Source organism: Anas acuta, chromosome 17 (genome assembly GCF_963932015.1).
Source record: "Anas acuta chromosome 17, bAnaAcu1.1, whole genome shotgun sequence".
Taxonomy (NCBI): domain Eukaryota; kingdom Metazoa; phylum Chordata; class Aves; order Anseriformes; family Anatidae; genus Anas; species Anas acuta.
This window is the reverse complement of record NC_088995.1, coordinates 12,106,662-12,120,964: the sequence shown is the minus strand read 5'-3', so window position 1 is coordinate 12,120,964 and position 14,303 is coordinate 12,106,662. Positions and strand designations below refer to the sequence as shown.

General features: G+C 46.5%; 1 protein-coding gene and 1 long non-coding RNA gene across 8 annotated transcripts in view; one reads left to right on the top strand and one right to left on the bottom strand.

Moving 5' to 3' along the window:
• Positions 1–14,303, bottom strand: part of GALNT9 (polypeptide N-acetylgalactosaminyltransferase 9) — a 428,403-nt gene that overhangs the window by 310,711 nt on the left and 103,389 nt on the right. The window lies entirely within an intron of this gene.
• On the top strand, positions 10,273–13,741 carry LOC137841131 (uncharacterized). The gene is made up of 2 exons (XR_011088464.1): positions 10,273–10,412; positions 12,711–13,741. It is a non-coding gene; the product is annotated as an uncharacterized lncRNA (long non-coding RNA).

The window sequence follows — 14,303 nt, the reverse complement described above, 5'->3', positions numbered from 1 at the left end:
GAAATCCTTTTTAGGCTAACGTTGCTGTGGAAATACATTTAACAGCCTGTATAAATGACCATAACCATTTCTGCAAGTTACATGAGCAATTTGCACAACTTTTTTTCCACAGAAAGACACTTTTTCTAACCACACCACTTCACTAAGCTAATTCAATGAGGTCAAGCTCCTGTGACTCCTGCCTGAAGACCACCTCTAGGTTCCTGGAGAAGGAGCAGCTCCAGCAGGGTGGAACCAGGAGACGATTAGGAGCAGCCCAAAGCCAGGGAGCTGTTGTGGCCACCCAGGGGACCAGTTCTTCATGACAGATGGGGATATTTGTACCCGGTATACTCATTCATTCCCCAATAGACTGTGTGGTTCATTTTGTTTAACCATTTCCTGCACACCACAGCACGTGCAGGTCAATAAGCACACCCAAAAGAGCAGCAGCTCATCCCCAAAAAGGAGCTGTCAGCTCACAACCAAATCCCAGCTCAACATCTTTAATATTCCCCCTCTCCCGCCCCCAGCCGCAGGTGCTGCAGCCTGTCGGGATGACGGGCACGGGCTGCTTGCTTTGGAAGGCCCCCAATTCCCTCCGCAACCCCGTCTGTGGCCAAAGGAGAACGTGGACAAATGGTTGAGTTTGAGCCATGGAATGGCTTTAAAACTCGACAGAAATGACTCCCCGGAGGAGAAACGGATGAAATGATTTACACTGGTACTCTCCTCACAGGTGGAGAGAGCACGTCTGTTTTTCTCCAGGGGAAGGAGCGCGATCTCTCTCCCTGCCCGAGCGGCCAGCCGCTGACATGTTCAGCCTGTCAGCCTCCTCTGGATCTGCTGGTCAGCCAGCAGAGCAGGCTGGAAGGTAAATAATTTCCCTTCCTCTTCCCTTCGTGTTTTGAGGAGCTAGCAGTTTAGACAGAGAACAAGAGAAAAAAATTACTCATTCATTAAAAATGTGGCTTTGAACCAGGCCTAAAGCGTTATTCCAGGACTTTGGTAATGAAACACGCAAAGGCCACTGTTTCTGCGCTCTGCTGAGCAGCCCTCGCATCAGGGAGCTATCGCTCTTCGGGAGATGTCTGAGTGTGACAGACCCCGCTGCGTGCCCAGAGAAATGTTCTCCCTGCAGCTAACTCAGCCCCGCTGCGTGCAGGTCTCAGCAGGAACCACGCACCATTAGGTATGTGGAGAACGATATTGCAGTGGATTTCTTGGATGCAGGTCAAATTGTGGAGCATGAACTGTTTTGTACCACTTCCCTCTGCTTTCTGCAGCTGGAATCTCCCACCAGTTTCCCTTCACTAATACAGCAAAAAAATATTTTCCTCCCAAAGCTTCTATAAGTATCAGGCATGGACAGCGAAAGCAGCAAGCTCTTGAAGCCAGCAAGTGTAATTCACCCATGTAATAAGCAAATTAACTTAAGGGTTATGACTTAAAGAAGCAGATCTTGAGATATGAAGTCTCTCTTGGCTTAGTCGCCTCTTAGACCAAACCAAAATAGTAACTGCCTTCTGGCGTTGCCCTGACCCATGTGGAAGGAGCAGGCTAGTCTCCGGTGCACATAAATGCAGCACCCATGAATCAAAGATCCAACACCTCACCTACCGTAGTGTTTTTTTAAGATGCAGATCCAGATGAATTAATGCCATAAACCGGGAGCCACTAAACCTAGTAAGTATTTCTGGCCTGCTGGAGAGTGGATAAAATGATATCATTATGGGAAAACTGTTAATGCACAGTGGTTGAAGAAGGAGGAGAGGAGGGAAGGAAACCAGATAGGACTGGAACAACAACCAAGTACTTAAGCTGTTTTCCAGCCAACACTTACTGAGAATATATTTTCAAGGGTAGCAAGGGATGCTGTTAATAATCGGTGAGTTAGCCCTGATGCTAAGTAGTGTGTATAAGCTTAGAACAATTGACATTTGTAAAGGCTAAAATGGAGATTCTTCATCCATAAGAAGCTACTTCGGTTTCTTCTGGAGAAGCTGAATCAAACACAAATAGTTACAATGACAGATTTAGAAGAGCTGTTAACACTAGAGCAACATTGAAAGCATCTGTTTTCCTGCAGAAAGCTAAGTGGGGAGACACACATAGGTCTCTAATTGTTTTCCTTAAACCAATAGTGCTGTCTTTCCATTCATTGCCTTGAATTTCCCTCTTCTGAGGAAGACAGAAGTAGAAAGAGAAGCAGAATTTTCAACGTTTCAGTTGAGTTTGGTGACAAAGTGAGCAGGTCAAGGCAATGTGACTTTGAAAATCCCATCCTTTATCTGGGGTTGAAGTAATAACAGCAAAACAAGTGGAGAGATGGAAGACACAAAGTGCTGTTTCACTCTTCCTAGATCAAAACATATCTCCATCCACCAACAGAAAGCTCGGGGACCTCACACCATCCCATATTGATTTAGTATGAAGCATTCAATTCCCTTGCTTTAAATCACTCACAGTTTGAAGCTCTTCTTACATTACTTCTTCAGAATATCTTTCCTTTCTGGAGGCCTTATCCTCATCTTCCTGTTGCTTTATATACATGTAAGCTTTGGATAAAAAAGAGCTCAAATTTAAACAACAATGTGCTATAAAGACAAGTGCTATAAAGAAATTCTCTCAACTCCGTTTTTTCCATTAAGAATACATACATGCACGGAACTTCTGTAGGAATTCATGAAGTCATCTCATTAAACAGCAAAATATTGACCTGGTGGAAAATTTAAATTACAAGTGTGAAGTATGGGCTGTACATCCATAGAAGAGCTCTTGCAGCTCATCCAGGTCAGGTCTGACAAAAACGGAGGCTCCATTCAAGAAGTGCTAGGGACCAGGTTATCTTAACTTCTAAGATCACTCATTCCTCTAACCCCAGTCTCGGTGTTTGAGGATCTTCACAAACTGAGAACGCACTGAAGTTGAAGACTTGGTTCGAGCATTATTTCAGCCCACTTGTTTTAGTTTCAGGATAGACACAAGCCAAGACATCCAGCAGTATTTGCATATTCTCAGTTCCAAAAAGCCTTATTTGTCAGAGACAGAGTGCATGCGACATCCAACCCTGAGGTGATGATCGAATTGGGCAACTGCCGTCACAGCTCACTAATCGTTTTTAAAAAGGGAAGGCAGAGCTTACAGCCAGCACCAGGCTAGCAAGCGGAGGAGGAAAATTCCTTCATGTGCAGGCCAGATACTTGAAACTGTGCAGCATATTGATGGCTCCAATTGGACATTTTTATTAAAGCTCCCCTCCCTTCAACTACATGAGTGTGCAGTCATGGCTTATCACCTGTACAAACATCACTTCTGAATGCAGTTATGCCTGTGCTGGAACTCTCCTGAGAAATTAACCTAAAGGAGCGAGCAGTTTCTCACACATGTCTTGGATGTGTTTGTAGGGAGGTCATAGGTGAAACAGAAGTCACAAACAGCTATGTGAGTTTGCACACAGCTATGAGAGGATGTGGCCAGGTATCCAGAAAAACTATGGAAAGACCGGAGCAGACAAGCTCCATAAAACTTCAGAGGAGGTAAGGATGCGATCTGGGAAAGACTGATGGAAAACTGTGGCCTGTGGCCTGTGGGCAATGACAGGAGAGGTCATTGCTCCTGCCTGTGGGGGGAGTCAAATGCTCAGGAATCTCAAAAGCTGGAAACAAGCTTCCAGGGAGAGCAGAGGGAGTACAGATGAGTCTTTATCCAAACATACAGCTGGGGAAAGCTAACTCCTACCACAACCTGATGGGATTTTCCCATTCGGAAGCATGCTGCAGGCCCGTCTGAGCCGGCTGATGGGATCCCAGTGCCAGGCTACCCCCCTGGCCAGGGGCAGGACAGCACCGAGGCTCAAGGCTTGTTAGCTCAGCTGGGATGAGAGCCGCATCCCCATCGCAGCGCTCACAGGGCCTCTTGGCCTCATTACCATCAAGAAAGGCATTGCTGAGGTTTGCCGTCAAACTGTCAAAAACTGCAATCAGGACTGGTTCACCTCCCATTTGCAGTCATGTGGCACTCCCCCTTGAGCTGCCTCGTGCTTGTCCCTCACCAGCAGACTTCAGCTTGGCTCTGCTGCTTTTATTGCCTTTCTTTTTTCTGAAGTTTAAAAGTGGCTGAAACAGGAAGCGAGGTGCCGAGGCGTGCTTCCTCCGGCAGGCACAGGTACCTGGCGGGCGAGCCGCCCTGTGCAGCTCATCCGAAACACTTCGCCTGTGCTGTCTAAAGCAATGTGCAGAACTCGAGCACGCACCCGTCAGGAAACCAGGCAGCACTTCGGGGTGGTGAGAGGCACGGCTGGCACAGGGCCCCTCCTTTCCTTCCCCCTCCGCACCGCTCACACTCCTTTCCCCCAGCTGGAAAACAATGGAGGGAACCTGCAGGAGCCTGCCTGCCAGCCAGCCCCGCGCCTCCGCGACAAAGCGCGATGTGTTCGCGTGACACACAGACAGTTGTCAGCCCGAGCCAGGCTCGCGACGGCAGAATTACATCTCTTAATTATTACCAGCCTGGCTCCCCGAATGTTCACATTTTTTCCACAGTTACTAAATAAGTTAATCACTTCATGAACAAGGAAATCTGCAGATGCCTTTGAGGCTTTGTTAACATAGTGCCTAAGCCAGCTTTACACTCTCTTCTAATCCTCTTTAAGACAGTATGAGGCAGTGAAGTAGCCTATAATCAGTTTTTAAGGTTATAGACAATATCCCCACTCAAGCTGGTTGCCTAGAGCAACAGTGCAGGAACTGAATGCTAGCAACGAGATTGGATTACTTGCCTTGTTTATTCATCCATATATATTTATCCTCTGCTCTGCCTACAGCAGAAGCAGGGATTTTGTAGCCTGTGCCATACGCGTCTGGATGCGGAGCAGAATTTATGTAAAAAAATGCAGACAGGCTTCGCAAATTAATCTCTTTCCATTTCTGATTCTTTCCCTTCCCTCTCCACCTCAGCACCTGAAAGTTGAAAACACTCCCAGACGTGTGATTGTCTGCGCCGTCTCGGCGGCAGCAGCAGCAGCAGCAGCAGCAGCAGCAGCAGCCTCCCTCCCCACTGCTCCGCGTCTCTCCGGAGGGGAGAGCCCAACGTCCTGCCTGCTGGAGTCTCCAGGCACACAGCCCCCAGCAGGAGCTGCTGTTTCACCGTCGCTAAGGATCTGTCCCACTCTGACCCATGGGAACCCCCAGTTAGCATTTACATAAAGCAAATTGAAAGCAAATTGTGTTTGAAAGCCACTGAGAAGAATTCAGGCTGTTTCTTCTGTCTTTTATCAGAACTTATCTGTCCTTAAAGAGCTGGTTTTTCCCTCTCGCCAAAACCCATTCCCCTGTTGTTCTTGAAGCTTGAGCATGGCTTCACCAGGGTCAGAACAGCTCGTCTCCATCCTTCGCTGCAGTGGATCTTCAGATGGGCTTGGTGTAACTGGTGTGATCCAAGCTTTCCTTAGAAAAAGGACTTTTCCTGTACAAAACCCCAGTACAGCTGGGAGAGCTCCACATGGTGATGACACTAAAAATGCAGACTAACTTTGGAGCCGGCAGATAGCCAAACTGCAATTCAAGCAGCATCCCCAACAGAGGCATCCTGCGTGCCCCCCCACTCCTCCCCAAGGTGCAGAGGTACCAGCAACCCGCGAGGAGGCCAAATCAAGCTGCTGCAGAGCTAATTGCAAGGAAGACCTACTCCTACTGCAATAATAAATTTCCATGGGCTTTTGGCATTCCAGCAGTAGCTTTGAAAATGCCACAGGGAAAGTACATCCTAAGCCTTCCATAATTCCATGGATCTGAGCCTTCTTGGAGTTCACACCTTCTCTATCAAACTCAGCCCATTCTTCCTATGCGCAGGCCAAAATGCTTTCTTGGAGTTTGCCCTGTCCCCAGCCAGCAATGAAAAACTAAAAAACCAATCATTAAATGCAAGTCTGAAAATATCTACTTCACCTCTCCCATTCCAAAACTTGCCTGGAGCTGAGCCACATTTGGTGGCCACAGTGACCTGTGGAGCTGACCCTTGCTGCGCAGTGGATGTCATCTATCAGAGGAGCCTCTCAAAGAAAACAAACACACGATTTCCTTCCACAACCAGCACATCACATCCCAGTGCAGTCCTGTTACATGACAGCTATGTTTTATTACCCAGCAGCTTACAACAATTAAGGAAAGAGGGGTTGCAGGAAGGTAGGACTGAGGACCAAGTCCCAGGGGAACCACCGTGCATTTTTTAGCATAGTCTGGGGCGTGTCACTTTGCAACTCAGTTCTTCACTAGGAAAGTGGAGTATCCATTCAAGAAAAGAGATTAGAGGTTTGACAGATAATAAATTTGCTGAGAAAATGAGTTTTAAAGTTATCTAACGGCACAGATGAACTTGGTGAACGGTTGTCACCGAAGCAAACAGGGTGAGGGACAGGAAGGCTGCTGCTAGGAGGGAAACCTAGGGGAGGAGAGGATTCAAGACACTGCATTTCAGACACCGTTCAAATGAAAAGCTTCGATTCAGGAGTGCTGTTGTTCTTCCCTGTAGTATTTTCAAAAAGAAACTTTCTGGTTTTTCACTTTGAGGTGTTTTTTCCTCATGTTAAAAGTCACCTAAGTTAATAGGAAAGAGGAAACCAGGCGTTAAATAACCCTGAATCAAAACAAAACGTTTCATGTTGGATCCAAGCTGACACTTCAGGTTGACCCAAAATGAAAGTTTCGTGGTTTTCATTTCACTGAAAAAAGACCGAAAACAAAAATATCTGTCTCAAACTGACACGAACCGTTTCCCCCCACACCTCCCTCCTTGAAACCCTGCCCGGGTCTCTCCATGAAGAGCAACGACTCGCGATGGTCACAGGCTGCTGCCTGATTTCCCGTGCCACTCCTCCAGCTGGCCGCATGCCTCCTAAGCTGCGTCAGAGTGCCTCCTGTGTCACGTGGCATCTCTGTGCTTTTCCCAAATCCCCAGAAAATGAGCTCCTAATGATGGAAAATCCTCCCCACCCCATCCCAGCCCCTCCATCACCGCAGGATCGGTGCCAGGGCCCTGTTGGGGTCCCCTGCAGATGGCACTGCGGGAGCGTCCTCGCGTCCTGCGCCACCCCCGGCACCACCATCATTTTCTTGGCCTACTTTCCACTTTTTTTTTTTTTCCTCCAAGAGAAATTATTTATCGTAGGGATTGCCAGCGCTTAATAAACATCCCTCCAAGAATAAATTTGTTTATCTAAGGTATTTTATTATGCTGCCTCAGATAAAAGAGAAGGGAAAAAGAAATCCTCCCCAGAATATTTTTGACTGAGCAAACAGTGAAAGAGCAGTGTCCTTGAGCGCAGTTTTCAAAGGGAAGGTTTGTCAGAAGCCATTTCAGCTGTTAAGGAATGAGTTATCTTCCAAATGAACAAAAAGAGGTGGCAGCGCAGGCCCTGGCAATTGATCCAGTGTGACAGAGACAGATTTAGGAACCTCGAAGCGTTTTGTTCCAGGGACTGCGCCGGTTGTCCTACTGTTTCACCTTCTGTTGTCATCCAAGCTGTGTGGCAGGGGGAGGAAGATGGAAGCATTTTAAATTCAGGTTGCACAGGTTCAAGTAGCAGCACATGACAGCAGGTCACAGAAAATCAGGACTTCTGTCACTCAATCCCACGGCAGCCTCTCCCTTTGCCTCATCCTGCTGCCGTCGCTGGCGGAGGAGCCTGTGTCTGTGCTGATGAGCAGCGCTCGAGCTGCACCAGTCAGGCTCTCCACACCACAAAGTCATCGAGTAACGCCAGCTGGGTCCCTGGCGAGAGCAGCCCTGGGCTGAGCGAGGAGATAACTCACTGAAAGGAATGCTTATTAGAAGCAGGAAGCCTGGCAGCAGGATTTCTCATCCTAAATATGAGGTTTGCAGCAGCATAAATAATGCATGCCAATTGCCAGCATCCTGAAAATTAGTTAAAGTAGGTTAGGGAAAAAAAAACAAATCACACTCCAGTGCTCTCCATTCAAAAGGAGTTAGCTGCTCATAACGAGCCAGTATGGAAAGAGGGGACAGGAATTAAAAACCTCATCTGCTGTTGCATGCGACTGTGCTAGCAAGAGACAGAGCCTTCTCCCAGCTGCTGGGCCCCACACTTTGGTGCGTGGCATTGCCCTGCCTGTACCTGGGATCAGAGCAGGCCAGCAGGTGGCTGTGGCACGGAGCAGGGTGGCAGTGTGACCATTCACACACATGAACATGCCCACGGAGAGCTGCAGGACGCCCTTCCAGGAGCTTCCAGGTGCTTGGTGCAGCACAGGCTGCAGACGGTGCCCTCCCAGAAAGCTCCCGAGGACTGCCTGCTCTGCGGCTCCGTCCCCCCACATCTCACCCAAGGGGGCGTGCAGTGAGCTCAGCTCTCTGCGCCTGGTTTTGGAGTCAACGAGCAGAGTCCCCAGCTGCTGCTCTCACCCACCGGAGCCCACCTGGCCCAGTCCAGCACCAGGCACCAAACCCCTGTAAAAGTCGAACCACGAGGTGCCAGCAGAAATGCAGGGAGCTGCCCGTGCTGAGCTGGGAAGGCCTGGCCGAAGCGAGCCCTGGCAGGAGCCGTCCCACAGGCACCGAGGAACACACCCGGCAGCAACGCACCCAGCACGAAATGCCAGGGCCAGGCCCCAAACACACCAAGCGCTCACTCTCTTTAGTGTTTCTCAATCAACTTCACCTTTGTTTCACCGGCAAGTAACGTCACCCAGAGCGTTTGATGCCCTCAGCATCACTGCTAAGAGCTTACTTTACTTTCCAGATGTTGTGGCTCGAGTGCAACCAACCCACAGCCTAAGCAGAGCAGTCACGGTGCAGCCTTTGGACTCCTGATCTTTCCCTGAGAGCAGCCCGAGCACCGCAGACATGATCAGTGTGCTGGAGGCCAGCGGCTCTCTCTGACTAGTCAAAAGCAATTTCATTTCAAGCAGCAATTCAGGCAACGAGTCGCCCCTTCAGATCTATCCAAATTCCAGTTCCCACTGACATCCCCCCTCCCTCAGCTGTATTCTTCTCCCTAATCTAATAATTCCACCAGCAAAAAAACAAACCCAGCAATGCCGGTAGAACGCTTCCTTGCTGAAATGCCTCTGTGCACATCAGCAATGACATCTGTAAAACTGTTACAGAAATAAAAAAAAAAAATCCTAAAAAATATTTTTTAAGATGCTCCTTCTTTTTCCATTTAATTTCGATCACCATGGCTGACTTCCAACTCCTCGGTCAAAGTATACGGGCCTTTAGAAAACACCAGATATAATGAAAAATGGTCCCCAAGGAAAGCTAAGCACTAAGCCAGTGATTGTCTCAAGGAATCACTGCGTGCATGAAGACATCCATCAGCTGTGTGTGGCACCAAACCTTTCACTCCTGCAGGACCACGTACATGTCTGCAGAAGTTTTCCAGGGACGAACACCTATCCAAACACGCAGGAGAGCCCTGTCTGCTCCACCACGCAAGAACATGCCTTCGGCCCCGTGGCTGGTAGATCTGTCAGCACTGCAGGAAGCAAAAGGTCTGATTCCGTGGCAGCTGGGCTCTCCAGAGAGTAAAAATCCTTATGGCATGTGAGGCAATTTGACTCGGAAAATACAGAAACATCCCCATCTGGCTTCCTGTCTATCCCGACCCAAACTTTGGATGCTGTTCAAAAACACATCAGGGTTCCAGAAAGCTGCTGGAGCTACCTCTTTCACACTGAAACAAGGCATCCATTTAATGCATGGCATCTCCAGCACAGATCCTGGGAAGTAAAACATTTTCCAGGTTACTTCTAGACGATAAAGTTCCATGAGAGACCCAGAAAGCACATTATTTAAATGAAAATCCTATAGTTTTCCTCTTCAAAAAATGAATGATTCAGCATGAGAAAGGACAGAAGTGCCACACCATGTAGAGGACGCCACAGTCAGGCAAGGGCTTATGAAACATCTTTGTAGATTTAGACTGGTAGATAGACCTGGTGTCAGCATAAGGTAACTGTCACTGAATCAACCCGAAGTCCACCAGCCGTACCGATCACACCAATGTAAGGCATCACAGGGGTGGTACAAAGCAGCAGCAAAACCACAAGCTTAGAAAACGAGGTGTGTGGCTGAAGAGCAGCACCTGCTTTCGCTCTTGGACTGAATCAAGCTCCACAAGACTAGCAAGGCACAGCCATGCTTTAGGTTGTATTTACTAACCTCCTAGGTATTTGGATTAGTCCTGAACAGTCTGCACTTCATATCCTTTGAGTGAGGCTGCACTTCACTTCGTGTGGCTTAGCTCACGAGTTTCTGCTGGGATGTGGACCTTGCCTGTCTCATTTTTGGATGGCACTCGACCGAACAGAGCCTTTGTCCAAACAGGAGCTTTTCCTGGGGAGGAAAGCACCTGGATTGCATCTCAAGAGGCTGCATTCAGTTCCTGGCTATGTCAAGCCTCCCAAGTGGCTGTGAGTAGTTATATGTCTGTGTTACTTCTCTGTAAAATAGCAATAGTAATTTCTCAAGTCCTTTGCTTCCAATACTGAGCCGTGCATGGCAAAAACCTTCTCTCACAAAGGGAAGATACAGCATCTGTAATAATTCACCTCCTTCCCCACTCCTCTGTTGAGATGCTTTTAAGATAAAGCTGAATCACAATAGCGTAACTGAGTTCATTTTCCACTTAAGAGAGAAGTCTCTCATCACAGCACAGCAACGCTTCGCAATGAATGTGCTTTCCATGCTAGTCTATAAAAACAGTGTTTGGGGAAATTCATACCATAATAAATACATGTGTTAAAAGGCCATTTATACTCTGCTTTGTGACAAGTTCAGGAGCAGAGATTCTAGCACTGAGCCCAGACACGTTTTGTAGCATAGATTATATTTAATGGAGTTGTAATCAGAAGATGAATTCGCATAATTTTGTCAGATTTGACACAGAACATGGCTTACTCTCTACAAGTAAAGAAAATGACTTATACGGCTGTGCTCACCATCTCAAACAGCCATTGTGAGCACTTTTTTTTTTTTCCCCTTATTTTCTCAGGAAGTCTGGTTTGAATTTTTGATTTACAGTGGTCAAGTGCAGATTTTTTTGCTTAAGCAGAACAAATAAAACGCTAATATGAAAATTGCCCAGTTAGTAGAGCCTCACAGTCAGCAGAGGTGTAGGATTGCTCCTCATTCACTGCAGACCGGTTGCCTCACATGCCCCTACAGTGCTCTGTATTGAGTACAGTAATTACACCGCTTCCTTCCCATCTGGGATTGCATCCAAAGACATTTTACGAAGTAACAATGCATTCTCTATTCGCCCTCTTCAGAACAGAATCGCATTGTTTAGTTTAAGTGGGCTTTCAGCCAGAAGAAGGTCAATCATAACAAAGCACTGACATTAAGATAAAGGCTGGAACTGCGCTTTATGAAAAGTAGCCAGCTCTTGACAGTTGGCACTTGACTGACAAGTTTGTACTGGGGGGCGGTTCATGTACTAAGCTTTTATAATTTGGGTAGTGTTCGATTTCACATTTGTGTTTATTTATTGCAAACCACAGAATCGCCCTCCAGGTTTTTTCAATTTTCTATTAAGGAAAAATACAATGTTCTATTGCAATTAAGTAAACAAAGTTGGTTTTAGCATACACTTTAAAAAAAACATTGGTTTTTTAGACTGCCAGTGGCTCGGCTTGTTTACAGTTTGTGGTCTAAGGCATTTTCTGTGGTTCTCTATATGGTAATTTTGCTGTAGAAAATAGCTGGCATTGTCTCGTCTCCTTTTTTGGTGATGTTTGCAAAGCAAGCTATCTGAAATAAAGTTCTAAGGATGAGAATATCTTTCCAGCTATCGGACACCTCCAGATTAAAACTGCTTCTTTTATTCCTATCTTTCCTTCCTAAAGGAGCTCCCTTCGACACATGGTCTAAACTACCCCTTGTGTTTCCCCTCCGTGCTTTGATGCACTCTCCATTTCCTACCAGCTCTCCAACAAGTCTCCAATACCTCACGAGTATTCTCTAGAGTACATATTTGAAGCTCTGCTGTTTCTCATCTTTCAGTACAGCCCTCTCTCCATAGCTGAGCATTTTTTGCTCTTTCAGTGCGGGATTAGATAACCCTTCTTGGTTAATTTTCTATCCACTCTAATGCAATGAGTTTCAAATGGAGATCCAAGCAGGGAAGACAGTTATGTGGTTAAGACCCTAGTCAGGAGCTGGGGAGATGCATATTCTCTACTTTCCTATTTAACCTTGTGCATGTCGCTTGATGGCTCCATGCTTCCATTCCCATCTATAAAAGAGAAAAAAGCTTTCTCTTTTTCTTTTTTCCTTGAATATTTAGAAGGTAAAGGGTTATACAAAGCCAAGCACAATAGAGCCCCAGGGTGATGTTCTAGCTGCTAGTGTAATAAAATTAACACACGCTGCTTGCAGAGCACCCTTCCACTGATGCTATGTAGCAGTTATGCTTTCTGATAAACAGTCTTGCAGACAGACGGAGCCTATGTCAAGTTAAAATGTTCACGAAGTACGCCTTCGCTAGTTGCCATGCTGTCACTACCCTCCCATTGCCAAAAGAGCTTATATTAAGAATGAGAACATATTTTTGAAAGATGAGAAGGAGATTTTGAGATACACAATGCACCAGCCAAAATATTTAATATATGCCTTAGTCAAAAATTCCATCGTTGCTTCTCGTATCATCTGCATCTAAATACTCTCTTGCTGCCTAGGCACTACACTGTCTCGCATTTTTCCCTCCCCAGTCAGAAGAGGAAGAAGGATCATCACAACGTTATACTCGAAGACACACTAAGACCCAGACGGCTACAAAGTTAGGGGACAGACTCCTACTGGTGTCAAGGGTCTTGCCCAGGAGCTGCAGCTCAGCAAGAAATGCTAACAGCCCCCGGGGTCCCCTGGACACAGCAGCAGCATCTGTCACTTGAATAGCCCCTCAGTATTTCTCCCTTTGAAATATTTCTAGTATTCAGAGCAAAGGTGTTAAGGAGAGAGAGGTCCTGCTTCTCATTACCAGAAGGCAGGAGAAAATGAACAAACTTCCAGGCAGAGAATCTGCTCAGACCTGTCAGATGAAGATGTTTCTGTGAGCCTGTCAGGTTTCTGTAACTGCTGTCAGCTGATGTAATGCAGGACGCTATGTTTCCCCACAAATCTTGTATCCCTCATATCCGTAAACCTCTGTACTAGTAATTCACTCTTAATAATTTATTCCTCCCCCTTCCTGGAAATCTAGAACTATATTAAAATATTCATTTAAAGCATGTATTTTGAGGGAGGAGAAAAGAGAGGAGAGGAGAATGAACTCATGCACTGGGGATATTAGACAACTGCAGTCTTGGGTGAATTGCACTTTTTTCTCCCTCGCCTCTGCCTCTTCGCAGCCATATCATTACCATCAATAGCCATTACACAGCCTGCTGCGTTACCAGCACTCGCACGTCTCCGCTCGCTTTCAGGACGACACAAATCCCCATCACAGAAGTCGCTCTTGTGCTAGCTGAAAGCCCTATTGACAGCATGTGCTAAATGCAGGCTGGAGAAATTAAATCACCCTTCATCTCTGTACACGGATCCTTCCACACGCTGCATGGGACGGCGTTAATGAGGTTGTGCAGGATGCCTTGGGTAACTGCATCCACTGCGTGTTGTCCGCCGGCCTTAGTCTCTAAGCTAGTTAAGCTGGTCTCATTTGTCAGAACTAAAATTAACTCACACACGTTCTTGAAGTTGTCTTAATTTGCTAAATTCTACAGTTCAACCTAGATTATCCAAACTTCAATTATCCAAAACTCCCTGGTATTCAAAACAGGGTCAAGTCTCTTGACATCCATTAAGTACATTGAAAATTCCCGCAGTTATCAGAGACCTCATTTATATGAACATATTCCATATCCCCAATGCTTTTTATATAATTGAGGCTGAATGTCAGTAAGGTTTTGATTTCAGGATATTTTGACTGATAATTGAAATTTCCAGAGAGAGCGATTATTTCACTTTCCTTCATTTTTTTTTTTTTTTTAATTTATTTTTTGCCTGCGGGATCTATTTTATTAAACATTCAAATTCCAACCAAAATTTTCTTTTGCCACCCCAAAAGGCACTCCCAGGCCTTTGCTACCACCTGAGAGACCTTTGCCACCCAGAGGAAGACGGTGCCTGAAGGGGCTTCTCAGATGCTCCTCAGCAGAGGAGAGGAGACAATGTGTGGAAAAAGCAGGATTTTCACAAAGGAATCGAGACAGATACCCCAAACTGTGCAAACCTGAAACTGTTTGTGCGACCTTCTCCGTATCTCGGTGACATCAGGTGGCTTCAGGGCAGTGAGATCAGAGCTA